Here is a 22,287-nt window from a genome sequence, read left to right on the forward strand (position 1 = left end):
GCTACAACAGAAGCCATTTCCCTGGATTGTACAAAGGTCTTTCTCTCATCAAGATGAAAGTCAGAGTGAGGAAAGAAGGAGGGGTTTTCATCATTTGGGAAAAGCCAAAGTTCTAAACCAATGAAAAGTGTTAATTTTAGATCACATGACCTAGTATTACATCATTAGGAAACCAAAAGTGAAATGAACTAATGAAAAGTGTTATTATCGAGTCACATGACCTGCTGTCTTTACGTTTCGCGCTTTGCGCCGCTATCCAATCCGCTTTCGAGTCCGCTAACTTGGCGCGTCGGATAACGTATTACGCGACAACGCAAAACGTCATGATAACGTAACAGTCACGCTTAAGGAGCGATTACCGGCTCGCGCACCAAGTCGCGGCTTTGAATTCAGCTAACGGGAAGCTGACTAGTTCGCGGACTAGGAGCGGAACAATTTTTTTAAAAAAAAAATTGTATAAAAAAATGTACAATATATTTTATGATTTAAAGAAAAATACATTTTAGAGATAGAAATATTAGCTTTCAAAAAACCATTGAAATTCAGTGATGTCATCAGTGATGTCACTGACCATGTCATGAATGATGTAATATGTGACATCATCAGCAGTGGATTGCGGGTGCGCGATATATAGTTAGCGCATCTAACTATATATGGAATTTCAATGGTTTTATGCGAGTAAAATAAGGTTTTGTAAATGCTAATTCCTAACTATACATGGAGTATAACCTATGGTTTTTTCATTGAATATATATATATATTTTATTCAGGGTCTTTCCTCACAGAAAGAAGTTGAGGCGCACACACTGCAGGTAAGGAAACGTCCTTTTATTGCACCAATTAAAACCACTCCATTGTCCTTTTTCCTGATGCATTTCGGCCGCATCGGCCTTCTTCGAAGGGAGGAGGGAGGGAGGGTTTTTCGACATCAATTCGCCTTCAGAACGCACGCAGGCACTTCATAGTGCTTCCATGATTACCCTCAGGTGGGTGTTCGATTCGAACTTGCCTGAAGAGCATGCTGGTCGTTGTAGTGCGTTCACTGGCTGATGATTAAAATTGAGGTGATTCCTGTGTCCCCTTGAGTACTATTTTCGAGTTTTCATGGGGCCCATTCCAAGGTCCGGTCCCTGGTGGCTACCGCTGCCCAGCTTAGGTTTACACCGTCTGTCAAGTTGGTCCCGTTTGTGGGCAGAATCCGGCGCGCTTTTTTGGGGGTGCGTTCCTCTCGGCCAGGACCCAGGCCGTTTTAATTTATTCAGGGTCTTCCTCACAGAAAGAAGTTGAGGCGCACACACTGCAGGTAAGGAAACGTCCTTTTATTGCACCAATTAAAACCACTCCATTGTCCTTTTTCCTGATGCATTTCGGCCGCATCAGCCTTCTTCGGAGGGAGGAGGGAGGGAGGGTTTTTCGACATCAATTTGCCTTCAGAACGCACGCAGGCTCTTCATAGTGCTTCCATGATTACCCTCAGGTGGGTGTTCAATTCGAACTTGCCTGAAGAGCATGCTGGTCGTTGTAGTTCGTTCACTGGCTGATGATTAAAATTGAGGTGATTCCTGTGTCCCCTTGAGTACTATTTTCGAGTTTTCATGGGGCCCATTCCAAGGTCCGGTCCCTGGTGGCTACCGCTGCCCAGCTTAGGTTTACACCGTCTGTCAAGTTGGTCCCGTTTGTGGGCAGAATCCGGCGCGCTTTTTTGGGGGTGCGTTCCTCTCGGCCAGGACCCAGGCCGTTTTAATTTATTCAGGGTCTTTCCTCACAGAAAGAAGTTGAGGCGCACACACTGCAGGTAAGGAAACGTCCTTTTATTGCACCAATTAAAACCACTCCATTGTCCTTTTTCCTGATGCATTTCGGCCGCATCGGCCTTCTTCGGAGGGAGGAGGGAGGGAGGGTTTTTCGACATCAATTCGCCTTCAGAACGCACGCAGGCTCTTCATAGTGCTTCCATGATTACCCTCAGGTGGGTGTTTGATTCGAACTTGCCTGAAGAGCATGCTGGTCGTTGTAGTGCATTCACTGGCTGATGATTAAAATTGAGGTGATTCCTGTGTCCCCTTGAGTACTATTTTCGAGTTTTCATGGGGCCCATTCCAAGGTCCGGTCCCTGGTGGCTACTGCTGCCCAGCTTAGGTTTACACCGTCTGTCAAGTTGGTCCCGTTTGTGGGCAGAATCCGGCGCGCTTTTTTGGGGGTGCGTTCCTCTCGGCCAGGACCCAGGCCGTTTTAATTTATATATATATATATATATATATATATATATATATATTACCTACTGGTGGTCGCCAGTAGGTAGTTATAGTTAGGATCTACTTTCTATAGGAAATCCGCAACATTCTATTGGGAATAACTTTGGCACCGGTGGACGAATCTTTGTGAATTTCTTAAACTTCGTGGCCCGCTCTGCTTCGCTCCTTCCCTGAAAATGTGGGGGGGGATTTGTCAAGCGGGGGCCGAGATAAAAGGGGGTCCCAAAACGTGTTTTCCCCATGTTAATTTCCATAGGGCGGTCGGCCTCACTTTTAGCCCGAACGGCTGAATTGATTTCCACCAAACTTGGCAAAATTGTAGGGACTGGTAGCCCGATGTGCCTTTGCTATGTCTCAAGATATGTGCTCCAGTGGATTTTGAGTAATTTAGGTTCAAAAAAATATTTATATCTATGGCCGCACCCCGGTACGCGCACCGGGGAGCACAGCGTGCGCGACACGCGAGGTGCGCACGGAAATCTGATTGGCTCTCGGGTGTCTGTAAACATTCGAAACAGTCCGGAGCGGCCGCCATCTTGTGTCTCGGTAGGATCGAGACACAAGAGGTGGCAAAAACAAAGGGGGAATTGACCATAAGGGGGCAGGGTAGACCCCCCATGACCCCCTAGGTTTGATGTGGGGGCTATAAAAGGGCCCTGCGGTGCAAAAGATTTTTTTTAAATTTTTTTTATTTGCACGTGGGGAGCGCCCGGTACGCACACCGGGTAGCGGACCGGGGAGCGGCCCATGGGGAAAGAAGAATGGCAGAGTTATTAAAAAATGTAGCCTTTTTTTATAAATTGGAGGTAGTTCTAAAAAGAACTGGTTTTTTTCTTCTTTTTGTTGTTTTATATATTTTTTGTGTTTTTGGAACATTTTGTACTTTTTCTGGCTTATTTTTTTGGGTATTTTTATGGGGATAAACGAAAAAACAGGGAATTGAAAATGGCTCAACTGGAGCAGAAAAAAAAATAAAAAAATAGGGTTTTTTGGGGCATTTGTGGTTGTCCCCAGCAAGGACGATGAGCTTTATGCTCAGTTCACCATAGGAGATGGTCTTACCACAATGTGTGCATGTTATACAGAAATCCGCAAACCGTGGCTGAATGCAAGGGATCGTCTCCCTTGCCTCTTGTCCCGTTGGAGTGGGTTGATTTCTTTGGGAGGTGGAGCTTGAAGATTGGGGAAGGTTACTGGCCAGTTCCCCCATCTCTGCAGCAGAATAGTTGATTGGATGCCTGCGCTGCATGTGGCGAATCATGGTGTTGTTTCCGAAAGAGTATTTCTTATTAGGGTTTCCCATGGAAAGTTCCACGTCACAGATTAGGCAAGTCACCTTGGCCGCATTTACTTTTTTCTTTCCCTCTGGGATCGAAAAAAACTCCCATACGATGTGTGGATTTGGCTGGTATGGGGTATTGTGTTCTTGCAGCCATCTTCTCTTCCCCTCCTCCTCCTCCTTTTGACCACCAATGTAATCTTGTGGTGGTCCTCTTGGTGGTTGTGGTGGTGGTGCAGATGCTCCAGCTGCTGCTGCTATTGAAGCCATTTCAAAGTACAAAATATACTTGAAAGATTGCCAAACAGGTCTTCCTAAGTCAAAGGACAAAGTCAGAATAAGGAAAAAAGGTGGGGTCTTTCATCATTTGGAAAAAAAAGGCCTGAACCAATGAGAAGTGTTATTTTCAGGTCACAAGACCAGAGATTTCATCATTATGAAACCAAAACTGTTCTGCACCAATAAAAAGTGTTATTTTCAGGTCACATGACCGATGCGCTAACACGGCGCGACCCCGGGCGCGTCACGTAAGCGCGTCACATGTTTACGTTGTGCGATCGTATTCGCTCAAGTGCTTCCGGGTGCGTTTACGCCATGCGTATCACGTGGATGCGGCTACGCGATACGTCACAATGATGTTTTCGTTTGCGGCAATAGCACTAACGGGACGCTCTCCGAGCGTGCCCTGGGGCGCTTAAAAAGACTACGCTTTCCGGGGTCAAAATTTTTTTTAAAAAAAAATTCATTAAAAAAATTGTTTTAAATACATATAAAATATAGGATTCATTCTTTTTCAAAAATATTACATTTTATAGCTATAGACATTTGCTATTAACAAAATTTTGAAATTCAAAGAAAAAATATAGGTTTTGGGCTTTATATATAGTTCGGAATTAGGATTTAAAAAACCTAGGAAATTCACTGAAAAAACCATAGGTTTCACATCCGTTATAGTTAGGAATTAGCATTTAAAAAACCTATGAAATTCACTGAAAAAACCATAGGTTTCACACCAGTTATAGTTAGGAATTAGCATTTAAAAAAACTATTAAATTCACTGAAAAAAACATAGTTTTCACACCAGTTATAGCTAACTGGAAATTTTACTGACATAAAACCATTGAAATTCCACGTTATAGTTAGTTGGACTCACTATAACTTGCGCGTGTAATGCACTGCTGATGACGTCACATATTACATCACTCATGACATGGTCAGTGACATCACTCATGACATCACTGATGACACCATCCTTGTGACAGAGTGACAGACCTCCTTTCACTGTAACCCTTGAAACACATATTCAAAAATAGAAGCTAAAATTTACAAAAAATAGGAGATACCCATACCAGTTACAACAACCAATTCAGTAATTCCACCATTTATATACACATCCACTAATTCACCAACAGTTCTATGTAGTCACTCATATATATACTCACTCATCATATGTAGTGATACACCTATACATCCTGTAACACATCGACAGTCTTCCAAAAGTGCTCACACACATACTCACACATGCAAATAAACTATTGAACATCCATTTATTTGCATATACAGCTATACGCACACTACCACCTTACTTCTAAGGAAACTTACACATACTTACTCTCTTAAACAATCACTTATAGAAATACATACTTATTTAAACAGGAACTCTTACAATCTCTCACTCTCACATATACTCACTTATATACATCAATACTCACATATACTAGATTAAAACATATGTAGTTACTGATGAAGACACTAGTGAGACAGTCATTCACTTACTAACACACACATATACACACTCATCCATCCATACAGTCCTGCACATATGCCGTCTTCCAAACACATACAAACAGTGAGTCAGTCATTCATGCATCTATGTACTAAGTAATACCCCCACCAAACCATACAGACACTCATACTGATACTAATAAAAAAACATCTAATAACCCATATACACACACATGTAGCTACTCACCAACCCATGCAGCCACTTATACACAGAGTGAAACACTGATACAAACATTTAAATATTTAAACAATACTCGCTAATATATGTATTCACTAAAATACACTTAATAAGCCAGTTAACCAACCAATTTCTTTTTAAAAAACATCCATTAAGACACTTATTTAAACATTTATTCTTCCATCAACCTTTACATATACATATATAAAACATATTTATTTTTCAGAAAGACACACATTCACTGGATGGTGTCATCAGTGATGTCATGAGTGATGTCACTGACCATGTCATGAGTGATGTAATATGTGATGTCATCAGCAGTGCATTACACGCGCAAGTTATAGTGAGTCCAACTAACTAACATGGGAATTTCAATGGTTTTATGTCAGTAAAATTTCCAGCTAACTATAACTGGTGTCAAACCTATGGTTTTTTCAGTGAATATATATATATATATATATATATATATATATATATATATATATATATATATATATATATATATATTACCTACTGGCGGTCGCCAGTAGGTATATATAGTTAGGATTTTTTCTCTATGGGATTTTTGAAAATTCTATGTCTAATAACTTTGGCGTTTGTGGACGGAATTGGCTGAAATTTTCAGGAAAATTGAACATTTTGTTTCTGAGCAGCCCCTGACAATTTGGGGGGGTTTCATTAAGGGGGGGCCGAGAAAAAGGGGGGTCCCAAGACACGTTTTTCCAATGTTAATTTTCATAGGGCGGTTGGCCTCACTTTTAGCTCGAACGGCTAAATGGATTTGCACGAAACTTGGCAAAATTGTAGGGACTGTTAGCCCAATGTGCCTTTGCTAGGTCTCACTATATGTGCTCCAGTGGATTTTGAGTAATTTAGGTTCAAAAAAAGATATATATCTGGGCGGAGCTTAACCACACATCTGATCTGATTGGCTGTCAGCACTTCATCCAAGAAGTATTGGCAGCCATCGTGGGACCAATATACATGATAGCACCTCATTAAAAAGCATTGTAGTTAATAGAGGGTTTTAGGACTTTAGTTACATTATAAATCATTTGTTGATGGTACCATACTCGTTTTAGGAATTGTGGTGGGTTCTAAGGTGATTTTACCATGTGAAAAAACCTTCTGCTGTGATATCATGAATATTGTTTGAAAGAAAACTAATATCTCATGATTTTCCCACAGTGGTTTGGAAGGGGATCTATAAGCTAAACTGAAAGCATATTTTCTGTGAATTCACATTATCTTTCTCAGTCATGTGAAAATGAAGTCTGACATTCTCAGTGAAACATGTACATCCAACAAGGACAGAGACTGTCAGTTGATTCCTTTGTGTTCTACTGCAGCCTCCTAGAGTGTTCTAAAGAACAACTAGAGCGCTAACAGTCCTACTTATTACAAAGGTATGGCACACCTGAAGCCATCTTGATTGGAATAAAGTGGTAAATCTTAAAACATTTAATTTAAAGAGAAACAACATGAGGGGGTATATTTTGCCATAGAAAGTATGATTAGTGCTGCAGAATGAAAAATTAGGGCACATTTTGAGTGACTTCTCAAATCCTTTTCTATTTCATTAAAACATTCTGACATGCAGTCTCCCAAAATGGCCACCAGAGACAAAAGAGCCCAAATGTAGCCCAAATATCACCCAGATGTAGCCCAAGTATAGCCCAATGACAGAATGTCCCAGAGTGTTCTAAAGAACAACTAGAGCGCTAACAGTCCTACTTATTACAAAGGTATGGCACACCTGAAGCCATCTTGATTGGAATAAAGTGGTAACTCTTAAAACATTTAATTTAAAAAGAAACAACATGAGGGGGTATATTTTGCCATAGAAAGTATGATTAGTGCTGCAGAATGAAAAATTAGGGCACATTTTGAGTGACTTCTCAAATCCTTTTCTATTTCATTAAAACATTCTGACATGCAGTCTCCCAAAATGGCCACCAGAGACAAAAGAGCCCAAATGTAGCCCAAATATCACCCAGATGTAGCCCAAGTATAGCCCAATGACAGAATGTCCCAGAGTGTTCTAAAGAACAACTAGAGCGCTAACAGTCCTACTTATTACAAAGGTATAGCACACCTGAAGCCATCTTGATTGGAATAAAGTGGTAACTCTTAAAACATTTAATTTAAAAAGGAACAAAATGAGGGGGTATATTTTGCCATATGAATTATGATTAGTGCTGCAGAAAGAAAAATTAGGGCACATTTTGAGTGACTTCTCAAACCCTCTTCAATTTCATTAAAAAATTCTGACATACAGTCTCCCAAGATGGCCACCAGAGACAAAAGAGCCTAAATGTAGCCCAAATATCACCCAGATGTACCCCAAGTATAGCCCAATGGCAGAATGTCCCAGAGTGTTCTAAAGAACAACTAGAGCGCTAACAGTCTTACTTATGACAAAAGTATGGCACACCAGAACCCATCTTGATTGGAATGAAGTGGTAAGTCTGAAAACACTCAATTTAAAAAGGAACAACATGAGGGGGTTAATTTTGCCATAGAAAGTATGATTAGTGCTTCAGAAAGAAAAATTAGGGATCATTTTGAGTGACTTCTCAAATCCTCTTCTATTTCATTAAAAAAATTCTGACATGCAGACTGAAACATGCACTTTGAATACCAGCAGCAGACGTCCCTGGTGAGCAGTAGCTTTACTACAGTGATCTAATGTGCAACTAGAGTGCTAACATTCAGAATTTATGGCAAATGTGTGACTCATCTGAATGCCTTCTTGATGGAACCAAAGTAAACAAGCATTGAAAATGCAATAGATCTCGCCCTCGTTTAAGTTAAAGCCATTCTGTTTGTAATGAGGTGGCTTTTTAGCTTTGCTTTTATTAGTGTTTTTTCAACTTTCATGTAAATAACATGCATCTGTATGCATATAAGTATATGTATGCATGCATTTATGTTTGTATTTATATAGATATACAGATGATATATGTTTATATATGTATGTATATATATATATATTCACTGAAAAAACCATAGGCTATAGACCATATATAGTTAGGAATTAGCATTTACAAAACCTTGAAAATTCACTGAAAAAACCCTAGGTTATAGACCATATATAGTTAGGAATTCGCATTTACAAAACCTTATTTTACTCACACAAAACCATTGAAATTCCATATATAGTTAGTTGCACTAACTATATATCGCGCACCCGCAATCCACTGCTGATGATGTCACATATTACATCATTCATGACATGGTCAGTGACATCACTGATGACATCACTGATGACATCTCAAACGACATCACTGATGACATCACTGATGACAACATCCAGTGACTGTATGTTTCTGTAAAGTTAAAATATGTCTTACATATTGAAGAATGAGTGGATGTATAAGTGTCTGGATGAAGGATTTAGTAGGTGCATGACTGACTGTATGAGTGAGTGAATAAATGTGTCTCACTGAGTGCATGGGTTAGTGACTAAACTGTCTTAATTTGTGCATCATTATGTCTGTTGTTCTGTAAACTGTTGCATGTGTTGATAAGTAGCTATATGAGTAACTATATGGGTTATTGATTGGTTGCCCAAGTATTTGTATGGGAGACTGAGTGTGTGTGTGGGTGGCTGGGAGGTGTATGACTCTGTGCATAGATGTGTGAGCAGTTGATTCACTAGATGTATGGTTTCAAAAGTGCATGTGGAAACAGCTGTATGGGCGGTTGACTGTGTGCATGAGTGTATTGGTGAGTGAATGGATATCTCAGTGCTACATGTCAAAGTAAGTACATATGTAAAACACAGTACATATGAGAGTTGACATATATAAATAACTGTGCATAAGAGCCAGTGAATGTGTGAGTGGCTGTATGGATCATTGTGAACTTGTATCAGGGATTGTATAAGAGAGTAAATATGTGTTAGTATATGTTTGAATAAGTAAAGTTTGTATAACTGTATAGTTGAGGAAATGGAGGTGTGATTGATTCTTTGCATGACTGACTAGGTGTGTGAGTAACTCCATGGATGAGTGACAGTCTGTGAGTGTCTGTTTACACTGATTGTATCTAAGGTTATATTAGAGTCTGAAGAGGTTCATCGTATTATCACATGAATGATATCATCAGTGATGTGATCAGTAATGTCAAATGAGATGTCATCAGTAATGTCATCAGTGATGTCATTTGAGATGTCATCAGTGATGTCATTTGAGATGTCATCAGTGATGTCATCAGTGATGTCACTGACCATGTCATGAATGATGTAATATGTGACATCATCAGCAGTGGATTGCGGGTGCGCGATATATAGTTAGTGCAACTAACTATATATGGAATTTCAATGGTTTTGTGTGAGTAAAATAAGGTTTTGTAAATGTGAATTCCTATCTATATATGGTCTATAACCTAGGGTTTTTTCAGTGAATTTTCAAGGTTTTGTAAATGCTAATTCCTAACTATATATGGTCTATAACCTATGTTTTTTTCAGTGAATATATATATATATATATATATATATATATATATGAATTTCACTGGTTTTGTACAAGTGAAATCTGAGCTTAATGCCAATGCACTTGGCCGTGATGTGTTAACCTTCAACGTGGTTGTGAATTCGGCCACTTGGCCGTGATGTCATAAATTCGACATTGTTGTGCATTTAATAGTAAACTGTAATACCTTTAAGCGGTCTAAAAAATGTTGAGCAAATAATTTGAAAGGACATGTTGGTAAAATGCAGTGGAAAATGAACTCTGTTTTTTTGTATATAAGGAGCTCATATTTTTAAGTATACAATATGATGGAATGCTACCATTAATAGTATAGTGATTTATTATATACTATTCATTTTGTACCCTTTATACATGTTTAACAAATTGTCATCCTTAATTTTGATTTTAATTTGATTTGAGACCGTTTTTGCACAGTCTGTCTTCCACCTTTCTGGTAGTTCATTCACAATGTAGTTTGGAGTAATGTAGCAGTCCTACCTCAGTTTCCGTTATTGTGTGGAACACTTTTTGCATAAAATGGTGGCTTTGTTTATTTGTGGTTGGCTTTGGAAGAAGACCGTTTGGTCGAAACGCGTCGCCATTAAAGACATTTGAAAACACAGACCCTGGAGTGCGAGTCTCTTTGTGCGGTTCCTGCTAGGACGTTAGCTGGGAGCCCTTTCTCACATATATATATATATATATATATATATATATATATATATATATATATATATATATATATATATATATATATATATATATATATGAATTTCACTGGTTTTGTACAAGTGAAATCTGAGCTTAATGCCAATGCTCCTGAAACCTTTTTTATATGTGCAATAAAAAAACCTAAGGTTACAGGGACGGTAGAGGTAGACTCAGATTTCACTCATACGAAACCAGTGAAATTCAAAAGTTATAATTATCTGAGCTAACATCTGCCCCGCAATGCACTGCTTATGACCTCACATATTACATCACCAATAAAATGGCCAGTTACATCACCAATCGGAGTACAGCTGAGCACCTCAGAATCTGAAGTGTCGGAAGACGAATCAATTTGTGGAAGTAAGAACGGTGGCACAAGAAACACAGGGCAGGAATCAAACAATAACGGTGGAAGTGCAGAACCATCTGCATCCTCCCCCACATCTTCATTTTTTCAGGAGTACAAACTAATGCGGGGATTGAGACAAAGACTGGCGGCAAGAACACACCCTCCAGAAGTGGCAAGAGAAAAATGAGGAGGGGCAGGAAAAGCCAGAATGGGGCGTTCAACCCCAATTGTAACCAGGAGCAAACGGGGGGGCCGAGGTTACTAAATGAAACAACAACCATTCACAAAACGATAGTGAATCTGTCAGATAGGGAGCTATCTGACAAGGAACGACGAATATTGCAATTGGGATTGACTTTCTGTCCAACACCAGCCTTCAACTATACACAGACTCGTATCGACCTGTACAAATTTATAAGGAAGGTCAAATTGATGAAAATACATACCCTACATCCAAAAAAGAGCGCACTAGAAGTACCCGAAGAGGGAAACATGTTCGACTCTATGATAGGGATGGACTTGGGAGCCATCATTACAGCTAACACCATCACCGATGAATTGAATACCACAAAAGATTGGGAAGAACAACCAACACAGATGCTGGAAGAAACAGGAATCCGACAGCAAGGCTGCAAGAGCCAAATGACTATAAAGTCTAGATTCATTCCAAGAACCCCACACGACACAATTGATATCTTCCAAGAAGTGATGATTGAGGAAATGAAAAATCTACAAAAAAAGAAATGTAATGGTGGAAAAAGACATTTGAAAAAAGATGAATGGGAAGTAATCAAAAACCTCAAGGAAGATGAGAATATAATAATCAAGCCGAGTGACAAAGGGGGAAACGTGGTGATTTTGAATCAACAACAATATGAGAATGAGGCACTCTCGCAATTGGGGAGAAAGGACCACTATGCTGTCATCAGGACAGAGAAATACATGAAGAGCATTTTGAATTTTAACATCCTCATCACAAAATGGAGAGATGAGGGTATTCTTGACCATACCGATTGGCAAAATCTAAAATGTGAACATCCCCAACTAGCAACGTTCTACCACTTGCCCAAAGTGCACAAAAGTAAAATCTGGCCACCAGGACGGCCTATTGTGTCGGCTAAGAACAGTTTGCTAGAGAACACTTCTACCTATATTGACAATTTTATCTCACCACTAGTGAAAGATCTAAGTTCCTACTTGAGAGACACTAAAGACTTCTTACGGATTATCCAAGGAGTAAAATGGGAGGACGACATGATTTTGATAACATTGGACATCTCAAGTCTATATACCTCGATTAAACACGAGGATTGACTTAAAGCTATGAAATTCTCTCTGGAAAAAAGAGCCTAAAGTACAGGACCCACAATCACCTGTTGGTGGAATTGACGGAATTCTGTTTGTAACATAATATTTTTTTGTTTGCAGGCCAGCTCTATCTGCAGCTCCAGGGTACCGCGATGGGCACGTGCTTTGCCCCCAGCTATGCAAACCTATTCATGGGCTGGTTGGAGAAGCATGTGGCCTGGGCGGGAACTAATGAAAAATGGTTGAATAAAATTACGTTGTGGACCCGCTACATTGATGATTTGTTCATCTTGTGGCGGGGTCCACAAAGTGAGGCTGAAGAGTATATCAGATGTTTGAATGTAAACCAACTAAACCTTATCTTTATCAGTACCATCAGTAAGAAAGAAGTCTTCTATCTGGACCTAAGAGACTATGTGGAAGACAGTACAATCCAAACAGCCCTTTATCGAAAACCCACAGCAGGAAATACCATCCTGCATGCGGGGAGCTGCCATCCACGAAGTGTGGTTAACAATATCCCATTGGGGGAGTTCCTACGAATGAAGCGGAATTGCTCCACTGATATGGAATATGAAAGAGCCAGGAATGAGTCAAGAGCAAGATTTAAACAGAGCGGTTATTGTGATGGGGTCTTAGATCAAGCTGAAGCTAAAAGTAATGCAACAATAAGAAATGAGTTACTAATTGACAAGCCAAAGAGTGGAGATTTGAAACTGAGACTAATTACCAACTTCTCAGAGAAATCTTCAGAGATGTTTCAAATTCTTAAGAAAAATTGGAACATACTTAAGTCAGACAATGTTGTAGGGGAAAGCATTGTCTGATCACCCACTGGTGACGTATAGGAAAGGAAACTCTCTTAAGGATCATCTGGTCAATAGTCATTATGATTGCAAAAAAAAGAAGAAGCCATCAGGGAAAGGAATCTATCCTTGTATGAAATGCAAAGCGTGCAAGAACTCACATAAAGTCAAAGACTACCAAATACCAGGGAAAACGGGCAGGACAGTGATATCTAAATTGCTGAATTGCAATTCGGAGTTCACTGTGTTCTGTCTGATGTGACTATGTGGGAAAAAATATGTAGGAAGCACCACAAAACAAACTAAATTTAGAGTCTTCGAGCACATGAGAGCGATCACTACAAGGGACCAGAGTTATCCTGTTGCGTGTCATTTTGAGCTACTACACAAAAGCAACAGTAACTTACTCACCTTTTTTGTCCTAGATCAACCGATAAAAACAGAACGAGGGGGAGACTGGGTCAAAAAACTCAGAACCCTAGAATCTAGGTTTATCATATTGCTCCAGACAAAGACCCCAGGGGGCCTGAATAATGAAGAGGAGATGTGGGCTCACATAGGGTAGGTTCTGATACTATTGATGTCATTGTCTTAATTGTACCTTAACTGCCTCCAGCTGAACTTCCCTACTACTGTCCGATTTTTAATAAAGTTACACTGTACCTTAAATAATATTGGATATAGCCCATTCAGGGCTACATAAGTATGGATACATTGCTAACCAATGGCACGATAAACCAAGGCCAACAAGCTAGCAAAAGCCATGAAACCCTCAAAAATATAACTGTAATTACAAAAGAATAGCATAATCTTAGCATGAAAATGTTATAGATGCACAATGAATTGATGATGGATGTTAATATAGATACCACTTCAGTGTTATGTTGATCACTTAAAGATGGCCGCCGCAATGACTTAACTGTATATTTTGTGCAGTTTTTTATTTCTCTTTTATCATGTGACTGAATGTCGTAACAAAACTTTATTTAAAGCACACAAAATGTTAAACAGGTTTACACTGACGAAGGCGGAAACGCCGAAACGCGTTTGTTAAACCCTCCTTTTTGAAAAACTGCAAATGCTATGAATAAATATGGCATGTGAACTGCGCTATAAAGCTTGAGTGCTCTTTTTTGTGAAGCGGTCCGAGGATTGGGATCGAGTGGTGTGGATATTAAAACGCACCCCACCGTGCGGTAAGAGGCTCCCTTTGTGAAGTGGAGCAGCGGTTGGTAGAAGAGAGTTAAGGAATATATATATATATATATAAATGTAAATGTAAATGTACAGGAATTTATATAGCGCAAATCACCAACCGGTCTCTAAGCGCTTGCTTAGGGAACCCGTCCTGGTATTCCCCTGTGAGATAACCCCGGCAGGGTATCCACAAGGTGAAAGCCAGGCAAGGGGCCGTTGTGAAGATTAAGCAAGCTATTGCCCAGAGTCGCAGAGTATGAACCCGTGAATCGAGTAGGCACCGGAGCGAGAATTGTCGAGTCCATGGACATTTTAGGACTCAAGACCCTGCGAGCCGGGAATTGAACCCTGGTCTCGGGCTGACCTCTGCTTCCTGGTCTGCCTCCTCTAACCAGTGACCCAGTGAGCCACACTTCTCCACACTTGGGTCACTTAAAATAAAATCACTGCCCACTTGAAATACCTCGGAGGTCTGTGTCTCTTTCCTCACCTGTCTGCTGCTGCGGAGTATCAGGAAGTGGTTCGAGTGTTTCCAGATATATATATATATATATATATATATATATATATATATATATATATATATATATATATATATATATATATATATATATATACTACTATTATAAAGAGAGGACTGTGTCCTTTGAGCCAGGTAAACTCGAAAAGTACACCACCAATCGCAACACCCAATACAGAGTTGGAAAGGGGGGGTCCTGTAGATGGACATAGGCTATAAAAAATATAAAAATAAACGTTATTTAAAAAATAAACAATAAAAAAAGTAGTCCCTAAGAAGTAGCGCCGGCGTGTGTGCTAACAACGTGGATGTGCGTGCTGACATCATCTAGTGCGGGGAGGAGCGGTGGACAGCAGCGGTGAAGTCGAGCTGAGATACATGAAGCATGGGGAGGAGCGGAACGTGTGCGGCTCAGAGAAGCGATGGGAGGAGGCGGAACGAGGAGCAGTGAAGTCGGGCTGATGGGAGGAGGCGGAACGAGGAGCGGGGAAGTCGGGCTGATGGGAGGAGGCAGAACTAGGAGCGGTGAAGTCAGGCTGAGGGAGAGCGCGGGGAGGAGTGGAAATGTCGTTGCGGGCGGGGGCCGGGGCGGAAGTGCACGCAAGGCGGAACGTGTGCGGCTGAGTGAAGCGCGGGGAGGAGTGGAAATGTCGTGGCGGGTGGGGGCTAGGGCGGGAGTGCACGCAAGCCTGAAATGCTGCCCCCAGCCCCCTTCTGCCCCAGGCAACGCTGGGGCGGGCTGCTAGTATATATATATATATATGAATTTCACTGGTTTTGTACAAGTGAAATCTGAGCTTAACGCCAATGCTCCTGAAACCTTTGTATATGTGCAATAAAAAATCCTAAGGTTACAGGGACGCTAGGAGCATACTCAGATTTCACTCATACGAAACCAGTGAAATTCAAAAGTTATAATTATCTAAGCTAACATCTGCCCCCGCAATGCACTGCTTATGACCTCACATATTACATCACCAATGAAATGGCCAGTTACAACCCTATGACATGATATTGTAGCACAATATTACACACTGTTAGCGCTAATTTGTTTATCAGTGTTCAAGTGGAAAATACTATTGCTATTTAAATCTGCTCACTCCTGCACTCTTATTCTGATACCCAGATAGCTTCTCTTTACTGACATTCACCCATGTCCAAATCTGTTCAATCAAATCATAACTTGAAAGATATTTATTACCTTTTCACAGATTGACTGATGAGATCTTTTCACTTCAATCCAGTGGTTAATAATAAAGGTCCATGACGGCTGGGTCTGCGCTAGATGTTTTTTTAAAGATACTGTGCATTTGAATACAGTGATTCTAAATTTAATTCCTTTTTACAGTCATTGGTATTTCCTAAGGCCTGTTATGATTGTATGTAAATTGGATGTCCCTGTAATCATTTGAGGATTGTGTACTTTTCAAAGTCAGCATAAAGGGTTTTGCCCAGTAACACATGGGTAGGCTGAGACAGTCTTCTCATCCTCATGATTTCTGACTTTATCCATTATTCAGAGGTAATGACTCACTTTTCTCAAAATAGTTTTCCCATGGTGAATCAGTCTAATGGTTCTACAAAGAATTCCTGTGATGCTGCAGCATTAAGAAGGATGAGACCAGTATGTTCTAAGGAGACATAGCCAGTGCCTTTGGAACCTTGAATAAAAAAAAATAGAGTTTCAATTTGTGGGAGCAGAACTCTAATCATCTCAACCTCAATAACTGATCACCCCAATAGCTACCAAAAATGATTTAGTTAAGGAATCCTGATTTGATATAGTGGTTAGAAACTACGGTCCTCATCAATGAAACAACATCTTAGCAGAGTGAAACAGAATAAAGTATTAGAAAGTGGTCAAAATTGTGCACTGACATTTTGTGAGTGGAATTGTATTTTGAAATGTTAATCTATGTACAAATAGGTTGCTTTACAAAGGATTGTCACAAAAGGTTCTAGATCAATCTACCTAATTATTATTCATGACGTGGATCACAATTTGTGAAGCTCTGCTATTGGCCACAATCACAGGTATGGTGGCCTGCAAGGGTCAGCAGACTATCATGTCTGCAATTATATTTAAAAATAGAAAACTGTATTAAGGCAGCCTGTATTCGTTGAAGTAAACTGATCTGCATTTAAAAAACAATTCTCTTTTTTAAGAGTTTTACTGAGAATTGGTTACCGCCAAATGTCCATAAAACATTTTTCCAGATTCACAAAGGGGAAATTTTCCAAACTGTACTCCCCTTTGTGAATCTGATAAGACACACTTTGAAGGTGGCAGAATCTTATCAATGGTTTGCTACCACAATTGCAGACACAAGCCGTTATTACATTCCTCCCTGACTTGTAAATAGGAGGGATATGCCCCTTTCATGTCCCCCTCCTTTTTGTGCTTTGCACAGGGTCACAAAAGCCTCTTTACAAGAATTTTCTGATTGATAAAAGTGTTATCGTACATAAAGAAAGGCACTTTTGTGCTTACAAACCCTGTGATTTTGATAATCGCAGGCATTGTGATTGCAAAAAAAAAGGCTCTGTACATGTGACCCTCAGGGATATATTTACTAGTCTTTCACACAACGGACGGCAGCAAGGAAAGCTGTTGCACTGAATTGCATTAAAGAGAGAGCAGAAATGTTCCATATTGACTAATATATGGTGCATATGTGCTCTCAATTTGCACCAGTACACCATAGTGCAAGAGTGCCTGTGCTACAGTCAGGCTCGTTTTTATGATGAAAGGCAAACCTTCTTGGTCAAAATCAATACAATATTTCTTCTGTTCCGCCTAACTGGGGAAGGTGTAGCATTTTGACTTATTCCCAGGTTTGCTAGCTTTAGTAAACCTGGAATGCATCAAAATCCGTTGATGGATGCATGGTAATGCCAGTGCTCCACCTATGAAAAACCTCCCAAGTTGAAATGCAATGTGACACAGCACAATCAGCTGTCTTGTGCTACATTCCTTTACAAACCCAAGCAAGGACATGCAAATCCGGTCTTGCATGTCTTTGTGAATTCCAAATGAGCCTTTGCATTGTACTGCGTAGCCTTTCACTGTTCAAGTGCTACATAAAGCCTAATATAAATCTAGGCCTTGATCTTTTGTACTTCTTAGGAATCCTAATGAAGGTAGAGTTTCCATAGTCAATATGTGTAGGAACGTAGCTTCTGCTTCATATGGTTACCCCCACTTTTTGCTTGATGTGATGCTGTTTTTGACTAGCCTGGCTGGGATCCTGCTAATCAGAACCTCAGTCTATCTGCTTTCTCCCTAAACTGTTGTGTTCAGTACCTAGGTACATCCCAGGTTGGATACTGGGGTACCCTTGTCAGTCCCTAGCATATGGTACCCATGTACTCAAGGCATAGGTAACCTGGAGGTCTTCCATGGGCTAAAGCATGCATTATGCAACCCATAAGAGACCATTTAAAATGGAATTAGAGGCCTGCCATTGCAGCCTGTGTATATTGGTGCATGCAACACATACTAAAGATATAGATTTACTATATCTAAGGGACACTGCACTTAAAACCTCTAAGCACCCCTCTAGCAGGCCTTTATAATCCTGAGGGCAGGGTGCTTGGTTCCAAGTGAAAGGGTGCCCCTGCATGAGAAGGACACCCCTGCAGCCTACGGAGTCCATTCTCCCGGGTTGTTAGTGAAGCAGCCATATACTATAAAGAGGGGCATTGCGTGACCATCTCGAAAATGGCTGCAAACGAATCCTATCATGTTTGGGATCATACCCCCACACAATAAATGGTGTGGGGGGTTGATTCCAAGCACTGGAAGAGCCCACAGTTAGGCTCTCGGTGTTCCCAGTACCAGCCTTCTGGTTCCGGACAGCACAAAATGGTTGCTGCCCACCAGAGACCTATTGCTGCCCTCCTGCTGCTGAGACAAGCTCGAGCAGAGGAATGCAGAGCAATAGGCATCTTGTCATAAGGAGGTGTGACTACCTCCCAGACAGGATTTAGTGTGTAAGGGCTGGGTGGGTGCGCTTGCCAGTGCCTGCAAGTCTGCATGAGGGGCACATTTGTTGTCCCTGTGCATAGTCCAGTTCAAACCAGTCCTGGGAGCCTTTGGCTCCCACTCTGGATTGAAACTGGACAAAGCACATAGGAGTAACCTCCCCCCCTGTCCAGTACCGCCCCTGAGAGGGTCCCCTGAATCTTCCCAACCCTTTGCCCTAGGGTACTTAAGGGCTTACCTGGGTGTATGTCCATAGATTCAACATGGGATAAGATTCAGAACTGAAACCACAGCACTTCTACCACTCTGAACTTCACTGGATGTCATTGGGTCTAACTTAATCTCCCTTCCAGTCTGCTGCATTGTCTGTGACTGTGCATCATACAGGAACCTTCCAAGGCCTGTGAAGCATCAAGGACAACCGAAGTAATCTCCATTGGTGTGAAGGAGTCACTCCCCTATTCGGAGGCACCTCAACACTGCTGACTGGTCTTCTGATATCAAGCTCATGCGGACTCCGAAAGGTTCAACAACACAGATTGTGGTTATCTAAGTCTCATGAGGCCCAAGCTGCCCTCTCACCAAGTCTGCGGTCAGAATCCTTCGTGCGGGCTGCATTAACTGAACCCCTGTGCACAGCATACTTTTGCAAGTGCATATGCTTGTTGGCAACTCTGCAACAAGTACATTGGGCTCCAAGTAGCCTCATTCTCTGGCAACTTCTTCCACTAAGATCGTCAGCCACAGCGCCTTGGGGCACCGTGGCCTGCTCTTTTTAGAGAGCTGCATGAGGTCCTCTCACGATCCCTGCACCTCCGGCCTGCGGGTCCAATTGAGGGGCATCTTTATTTTCCCCGGGCTCCTCTGAGTGCTTTGGGCCTGCCCTGACTGCCTTGCTTGTGGTGAATCTCCTGGACCGTGCTGGTCCCAACTGTGCACCTTCCTGATTTCCTGTGTGGGTTGCATTTGCCAAGGTTTGTTGGTGCTCCCGCCAGACACTGACCCCTCAGCACTCAACATCCTTCATGAACAGCTCATATATGGGTCCTTGTTGTCATCAGCATCACCTGGTCATCGCAGCTGCAAGGTCACCGTCTTCTTACTTGAAGCACCTGACAACAGAGGCCATCTGTCTTTAAAGTTTCCTGGTAACTCCCGAGTGACATAGACACTGTCCCCTATGCTTTTAGGTACTCATCTTCAAGAATCCATATTTGGATTCCTCCAGACACTTTCTTCTTTTCCAGCAGCGTAACTTTCCTGAAATCCTCCTTTGGGTTTGACTGCAGTTTCAGACGCCACTTCACACCTATGCACTCGGCTTCCCTGGGAAAGGTAGCTTGGGTACCATGGTATCAACGGGTGGGGTGGCTCACCAGCCTTCTGTCTAGCACAGGGTTTCATCAGGGTCCACTGGGAAGGGTCCCTACTCTTTAAAATTCCAACTGTTACTTGCATATAGACTTGTACTGAGCTTGTGGAACGTGTTCACACACTGCCCACGCTCTCCATGGGGTCCCTATCTACTTACCTTGGGTGGTTCTGTGGGTCCCCGCTTTCTTAGTCTATGGTTTGGTCACCACCTGGGGCCCACTGTGTATTAGTGCTATTTACTGTGATTTTTTTGCTAAGGTATTGTGTGCTTTGTGTCTATCTCCATGTAGGATATACTGTAATGTACTTGATAGTGTTATATAATAAATATATATTTTTATAATTACTTTGTGTGGTTCTTTATCATTTAATCTATACTATAAGATTGTATTCTGGTAAAACCTACCAAGGCTAGATTATGGCAGCGCTACCCTATGTGGCATTCCCAAATAAGGGCCACTAAGGGCATCACTGAATGCTGCTGCTAGACTGGTTACAGGCACTAAAAGCAATGAGCACATAGCGCCAGTCTTAAAATCTTTAAAATGGCTCCCCTACAAAGCATGAATTCAGGTAAAGATTGCCGTTATGAGTCACAAAGCTATCCACTTCAATACTCCTAGGTACCAGGCGCAAACACTTAAACTATCTTGTGGTGTAAGAGCCTCAAGAAGCACCACTACTTTCCTCTTGAAACCACTTATCCTTAGCAAAAAGAGAGCTTGTCACAGAGCCTTCTCTGGCGCTGCCCCAAAGATATGGAACTCGCTACCACGGGAAGTACGCAGAATCTCCTCAACAACGGTGTTCAAACTGGAAGTCAAAAGATTCCTCATGAATAAATTACTTCCGTAAGTGGGCTAGGCTCTCCTGCCCGATGATATTGTGCCCACTTACATGGTATCATCATTTACTACTACGCTTCCTTACGACATATTATGCACCTTTTTAATATTGTTTAATATAACCTCCTTGTGTCATTTTGCGTGTAACTTGTGATCATTCTTGTTTTTATCACTACCTGTTGTTGTTTTAACAGCCTTTAATATGTTTTAATTTTAACATTTAACTTTGGTATGATTCTTGATGCTTGGTGAGGTCAGCCCTGGTCCTTTATTGCGCAGAACATGTAATGAAATTCTTAAACACAAGGGGCCTCATTTATGAACAGTGACGCATCACTGCGTGAAAACAGTGATGCGTCACTTTTCATTGCGCCCTCCTTGCGACACCAATGATGTTTCATATTCACAGTATGACGCATCATTGCGCAAGGAGTTACAGATATGTCAGTATTTCTGACGTATCAGTAGGCGCAAAAATTACGCATTGCTGGACTGTGTCACAAAAGTGACGCAATTCCAGCAATGGGTCATTACACATGGGAAAGTCTTGTTTGAAATGCGCCTTTGTCAGTCTTACGCCTGCCAGGAGGCAGGCGTGAGATATTGATGCATTGCGTCCTAGAAGTTTCCCAGTGAAATCTTATAGATTTCACTGCGTCATTTCTGCAAGGCTTACTTGGGTCAGAACGCCCATCCTGCATACTCTCGGCCTCAATTATGAAAAGTGACGCATCGCTGCGTGAAAACAGCGATGCGTCACTTTTCATTACACCCTCCTTGCGACACCAATGATGCTTAATATTTACAGTATGACGCATCGTGTTGCAAGGAGTTACAGATACGTCAGTATTTCTGATGTATCTGTTGGTGCAAAAATGACGCATTGCAGGAGTGTGGCGCAAAAGTGACGCAACTTCAGTAATGGGTCATTTCACATGGACAAGTCCCATTTCAATGTGCCTGCATCAGTCTTACGCCAGATGTGAGGCAGGTGTAAGATATTGATGCATTTGCATCCTAGAAGTGGGGCAGTGAAATCTCATAGATTTCACTGCGTCACTTCTACGAGGCTTACTTGTGTCAGAACGTCTCGCATGCATACATTAAACCTGGCGCAGGTATAATGTTGCACACAGGTTTACAAAGTGACGCATCTACCTAGATGCATCACTTTGTAAATATGACGCAACATGGTGCATTTTTTACGCCGCCAGTGCATC

This window comes from Lissotriton vulgaris, chromosome 4_1 (genome assembly GCF_964263255.1).
Source record: "Lissotriton vulgaris chromosome 4_1, aLisVul1.2, whole genome shotgun sequence".
NCBI classification, from domain to species: domain Eukaryota; kingdom Metazoa; phylum Chordata; class Amphibia; order Caudata; family Salamandridae; genus Lissotriton; species Lissotriton vulgaris.